General features: G+C 57.6%; 1 protein-coding gene across 4 annotated transcripts in view; it reads right to left on the minus strand.

Annotated features, from left to right (window-relative positions):
• The window catches only part of LOC115343603 (galactosylgalactosylxylosylprotein 3-beta-glucuronosyltransferase 1-like), a 30,536-nt gene extending 27,523 nt beyond the window's left edge, over positions 1 to 3,013 (minus strand). For 2 of the 4 annotated variants that reach the window (XM_030019760.1, XM_030019761.1), the window contains exon 1: positions 2,621 to 3,013. The gene's annotated coding sequence lies outside the window, so the exon portion shown is untranslated. Of the gene's footprint in view, positions 1 to 1,934; positions 1,956 to 2,620 lie in introns of those variants that run through there. The other 2 variants (XM_030019759.1, XM_030019762.1) reach the window with 2 other exon arrangements.
• Between the last annotated feature and the right edge of the window lie 2,987 nt (positions 3,014 to 6,000).

Consider the following 6,000-nt stretch of genomic DNA (forward strand, 5'->3'; position numbering starts at 1 on the left):
CCCCCCGAGGCAGAGGGGCAGCGGGGGGCTAGAGCCGCGAAGGCACTGAGAAACAGGGGTCTGTGCAGGGCAGTGCCGCTGGCAGGTGATTACCGTGGCGAAGAGGGGAAGAAAGCCATCCGGGGGTACGGCCGGAGTGAATCCACTCCAGGCTCCTGCCAGCAGGCTGCCTGCTAGGTACGACTTTGCTCTCTGATACTAAGGACATCTCCTGGCCTGCCGCTGAAGCGGAGGGAAAAGTTGCCTGCCAGAAAGCACCAGGCAAGAAGAAGGGATGCTGGGTACGCAGGAGACACAGCCTTGAGCTGTCCAGTACCACCTCGGATGCTCTGCAGGGAAGATGCGGTTAGAGGACACAAGCACTACTCACAAAGACGTTCCCAAACCATGGAAAGAGTGTGAATTTAAGGGCTGTACGTCGTGGAAGTAAATTCTCTCTCGCATACATTTAGCTGCTCTATAGCTCTGTGCAGCTCCCTAGGCAACAGTCTTCCCAAATGACACCGTAACAAAGCCCAGAGGTGCGGGAGCCTCGTTCATTAAAAATCCTTGCCGTGGGAGCAAGTGTCCTCAGCCCAACTGCTTTACTTTCTATCCCGTGGCTACTAAGTGTCTTGCAAGTCAGGCTGAGGCCCTTCGCTGTAAAGGTGGCCACATATCAGCTGTGCTCTGTGTCAGCTGGCTGAATTGCTTTGGGATTGCAAGGTTGCCTAAACGGTTTATCAGTTATTGTAATTATTATTATTACTACACTGAAAATGTCAAAGAAGCCAAGAGCTTTGATTTGATCTCATCCAATTCCTGAAATATCCGATACTATGCATTAGCTGCTCAGCGCACCTACCTCTGTACATTAACTGCCCTGCGGAGCCTTAACTCAGTGCAGACTGAAGTGCCCCGAAAAGCGATACTGAAGTCGCTCCCAGGAGGGAGGGAGGGAGACGAGGAATCACAGCCACCGAGCTCCTGGCCTCACGCCGGGCCGGCACGGCGTGCGCTCGGCCGCCGGCACTCACGTACGGTCCGTGTCCCAGGTGTGCCCGCTAACAGATAGCTTCCAGGAAACCATGGAGCAAGCCAGGGACCGAATGTGATCCCGTCCCCCGCATCCCGCTTCCAGGCACGGAGAGAAGGGGTTTGGCGGCGTGCGCGGCTGCAAGCAGATGTGACACAGGCTGTCACACGCAGCTCTGCCAGCGGCCCCCTCCTGCCCTGTAACCCTCTCCATTACCTGAGACCGATCTGCCCATAATCTCCTACCAAGGTATCTCATTTCGGAGTAACGATGGCCTCCCTTCTGCGAGGATCCCGTCCTGCTGTCTCTGTGCACCCATCTCCCAATTTGCTATACGGTCCCTGTTCCTAGCCCTGTCTGAGGCTGTTTGGCGGTCCGGGGATGCAAGGCATGAACCTCACCATCTATTTTTCCCTTTTTGCACCAGATGAGATTTAAGCCCGAGCGGAGGTGGATGATCGGACTCGTGCGTGAAGCCGCTGTACCCTGCTATGCTCTCTGCATACGTGCTTTGCACAAGGAGGCCTCCGGGTCCAGGAAAAGAGCTGAAAGCACCTGCAGAGGCTGCGTCGTTCATGCTCCCCCACTCACTCGCTGAGCTGTGCGGGCTTCAAGTTGCTGGATGGGTATTTATTGCTCGTCATTATTGCTCTGCTACAGAGATGCTTGGTGCTGCCCCGCTGAACCGAACACCCCTTCTCCCAAGCGCAAACAGAAATTGCCCCTTGGCAGGTTTGCCTAAGGAGTTGTTACTGACGAACCAGGTGCTTCTCTCCAGTTTGCAGCACCTGGGGGTTTCTCCCTCTCATTCACTGCCTGCTGAGCCTATTCCTCCTCTCCTGTCCCCGGCTTGGGCGAGCGAGTGGCAGGAACAGGAGGGCAAAAAAAAAAAAAAAAAAAAAAGTACTTTCCAACTCACCTAGGAACATCCACCCCAAACTCTGCTCCAGAAAACCAGCAAGCGCATCCCTTGGGCAGCCACCCCGTGTGCCAGGCAGGGGTGAAAAGGGACGGAGACCTTCCCCAGCCCATCTCTCCAGAGCTCCTCACGGGGGATGCCCACCCGCGGTCGGTTCCCACGGGGGTTGCGTGTGCCTGCACACAAACCCCGTTGCCCTTCTCTACTTCGTTTTCCCCGGTATCTATCACGAAGAGAAGCCATAAAACCTCTCCGGGGAGGGGGACTGGGGGCGGGCAGCGGTTTGCCCGGGACCCTTTTTTTTTGGTAACCTGGTCGGAGATGCCGGCAAGCGTTGACTCGGTGGCTGCTGCAGCCACGGGGGGACAGACACCAGGACTGGGGGCATCTCCCCCCAGCTGGAAAATTCCAGTCTGGGAATGGGATGGTGCTCCTTTGGAAGGTGCCCGGGGGAGGGTGTGCGAGGACGGGGGGGTCCCGGTGAAGCGCAGATGAAGTTTGGGGACCCGGGTGGCGGGGCAGGGTACCCCCCCCCCCCCTTCCCAGCGCCAACCGCTGGGCACCCATGGGACCGCAAGGTCACCCCTGCATCCCTGGCGTTGTTCCCCCCCCCCCCCAAAAAAAAAAAAAAAAAAACCAAACCAAAAAACCAAGCCGGTACCCGAACGCGAAGGGTTCCCTCTTACCTGGCGAGATGCACCGATCACGGCGGAGATGCCGGAGCACCGAAAGCGGGGCGGCACCGCACCGGGGGCTGCCGGGGAAGCATCACCCACAGCCGGGCAGGAGGTGTGTCCTCCTTGTCGCCCTGGAACCGGGACCGGGACCGGGACCGGGACCGGGACCGTCGGCGGATGGCAGCGCCCGCCTTCGGACGGCGCCTGCGATGCGGCTACGGGCGGCGCGGAGCCGATTTAAGGCCACCCTGGGCGGGAGGGGGGGGGGAAAGAGCCGAGGGCCGCCCGTAGCCGGCTGCTGCGCGCCGCGGATCCCGCGGGGCCACCTTAAAAGGGGAAGGGGCGACAAGGCGAGCCCAGGCGGGAAGGGGCGACGGGGATGGGGATGGGGATGGGGATGAAGATGAAGATGATGGAGGGGAGGAAGGCGAAGGGGGCCTTTTCCCTCGAAGGAGGAGGTTTGCCTTCCCCGGGCCGGTGAAAGCGAGGGGGTGGGATTTTTTTTTTTTTTTTTTTTTTTTTCTCCCCATCCCCGGGTGGCTCGTTTTGCTGTTAAAAGGGTGCTGGGTTGATTTCTCGCTCCCCACCGAGGCTCCAGCCGCCCTAAGGAGAAGCCACCTGCCATCGCTACAGACAGTGAGGGTTGACGAACGATATGGCAACCTACGGGGCCGGGGGGGCCACAATGCTTCTGGGCTTTGGCCTCCCCGCTTGCTGCTTGATGGCTCACATCACTGCTGCGTGCCTCAGTTTCCCTTCTAGCTCTGGGCTAGGCAAGGAGTGTTAGTTAGGGCAACCGCTTCCCACTGCGGCGGCCGCTGGGTGATTTCTTGCTTTGGCCGCGTGAGCAGCCACGGCCAACGCTTTGTCCGGCAGCTTCTGCCTAGGAGCAGGTTATGTGGGAGCAGAAGACAGGCCCGCTTCGGTTTTCCCCTGCCTGCCTCTCTTATGAGCTGTTTCTCCTGGTCATAAAGTCACCACGCTGCTTGAAGGGGGGTGCGTGAAGCAATTCTTCAGCCTCTCAGCTGGGGCTGAATGCACAGAGGGCAGAAGAAGAAGTGAGGGCTGTCAAACCTCAGCCCTGCTCTAAAAGACTTCTTTCCAGCCTTCTCCCATAGAGCTGGGCAGCACACATCTTTCCCCCACTTATTCTCCTGAGGGTTGTGACTGCCACATCCCAGGAGTTTCTCCTGAAGAGGTTGCCACAGCTTTCAGCAAACCACGAGGCGCAGAAGGTAGCACAGTCCCAGGCTCAGGCTGGGACTTGTTGATCAAGTTTGGCTTCAGGTAACAAGGCTCCCGCTGTGGGATGCACTGAGCAGGGCAAAATGTTTTGAGATCCTTGGCTGGAAAGTGCTCTTGGAGAAGAACAAGAGAAGTCTGTCTTCTCGGGTTAGCTGGCAGGTCTCGGCCACGTTTCTGGAGCAGACGTTGCTGAAAACACCCCGGAAAGAAAGACATCAAGTGACATTTTACAGCCCAAATGACATTTACAAAGTGCAACACAGAGGCGAACCCAACACGGGCGAAGCAGCAGGCGCGTGTGTGCCAGTGCCTTCCCTCACCTGATTCTCCCCTTGCCAAAGGGATGCTCTGAGCCGGACGGGTTCGGCGCCCGGCAGGACCTACGGCCACGCTCACCGCCGCCGTGCTCGTGGCTGTGCGGCATGAATCGCCGCTCTCCTTCACCGAGTGTGTTGAGGGCTGGCACTATCCTGCCCTGGCATCCCAGGTTGCCCTCACTGGGAGGAAGGCATCCATCCACCCACCCAGCCGTCCTCAATGTTGGAGGTATAAAGTCCCCAGGTTGTACGGTCGGCCCAGAAGAGTCCTGTGCGCTCAGGGCTGAAAGCCAGCGTGTGGGTGTCAGGAAATGGTGAGACGCTTCCCCGCAGATGGCTCAGCAGAAGCCTGAATTACTCAGGCAATACCGGCAGAAGCATTACCCTGCTCCAGGAATTAGCTAGCTGGGGTGCTCTGGCTCTGCAGATTTTGATTTTAGGCAAACTGCACCAAAGAAATTGATTGCCTACCCCTGCGAGGCACTGAGTCTCAGCATCCCCCAAGACAGGACAGAGACTTTATCCTCCTTCCGTGGCTGGGGAAGGGACTTGCGGAGGAGATAATTGACTCACGATTAGCCACAGATATCTTGTGTGGTCAGTGAGTTGGAGACGATCCTTGGGTGAACACCCTAACCCCAGGACCTCTCTAGGAAAGGTTGGTTAAGAAGGACTTTGACTCCTGAGGATCTCTCCCGAGTGCACAGGCGGGAAGAAGAGATCAGTTCCAAGGCTGCCAGCAACTCTGGAAGTCCAAACCACTCAGGCTTTGCTTATTCATGCTCCAGGCTCTCCCTTTTTGTGTCCACAACCTTTGACACGACTGTTTCACTGCTGCACACAGAGCCACAGTTTGGGCAGTGCATCCCATGGTTGGGCTGAGGGTCAGCCCTGCAGGAATATGCTCCCCCCACCTGGTCAGAGCTGGCTCCTGCCAAAAAGAGTCTGAACTGAGACTCAGGTCTGGGGGGGGGGGGGGGGTGTGTCAGTACAGAGCCATTTCTCTTGGCTAGAACAGCCAGAGTAGATTAGATTTATTGGAGGGGACAGTGGGGGATCCAGTGTGCCATAACCTTCTTTATCCCTCCTGAAAGCACTGCCTGGGGCAGTCTGTGTTCCCAGTCACACGGGAGTGGAGTTGCTGCACTGGTAAGATCTTCCTCCTTCCACCGCCTCCACTGCTGTGTCCAGCCCAGACAAATCCAGGTACCCGCACACCAGTGCTCCGGGTGTCACAACGTGATGCGAAGAGCTCCATGAAATCTCCATCCTGAGGTTGCCATAAAAGCTAATCTCCTTCCCAAGCGGTAAGCGCTTCGAGATCCTGGAAGAGATGCTGCCAGCGAGGGTAGCTTACTGTTGCAATCTGTACGCAATTTATTCCTGCAATTTGCTTTTTCACTGCCATGCCCTAAGGGGCCTGATGCTGCGTCAGCCTTGAGGCAGACCCACAGACCACATCCCTGAGTCTCGCAGCAGTAAGTCATAGGAGAGGAACCGCTGTGGAAAACGTTCCCTGACTCGTGCTGCAAAGGAGTAAGCTGTGCCTCAGCACCATGAGCCTCCCGAGGTCTTATTCCATCTGGGTTGAGTGGCTGCAGCTGCTCCCAGCTCTCCCGGTTCCCCTCCCCTGCTGCTGCTCCTACAACTAACGCGTGGCACCGTGCGTGTCTGAGGCACCTTATAGGACTGGGGGAGTGAGTTGTTCACGTTTCCCACCCTCCCTTTTGCCAAGGGATTTGGCTACACTGCAGCAGGGACCTTGATGGTGTCCTCTGCTGTGGGCAAGTGTGTGATGCTGGGCTGTGGGTACCCGTCTGGTAGCAG

The sequence above is a fragment of the Aquila chrysaetos genome, chromosome 7 (assembly GCF_900496995.4).
Source record: "Aquila chrysaetos chrysaetos chromosome 7, bAquChr1.4, whole genome shotgun sequence".
Lineage (NCBI taxonomy): Eukaryota > Metazoa > Chordata > Aves > Accipitriformes > Accipitridae > Aquila > Aquila chrysaetos.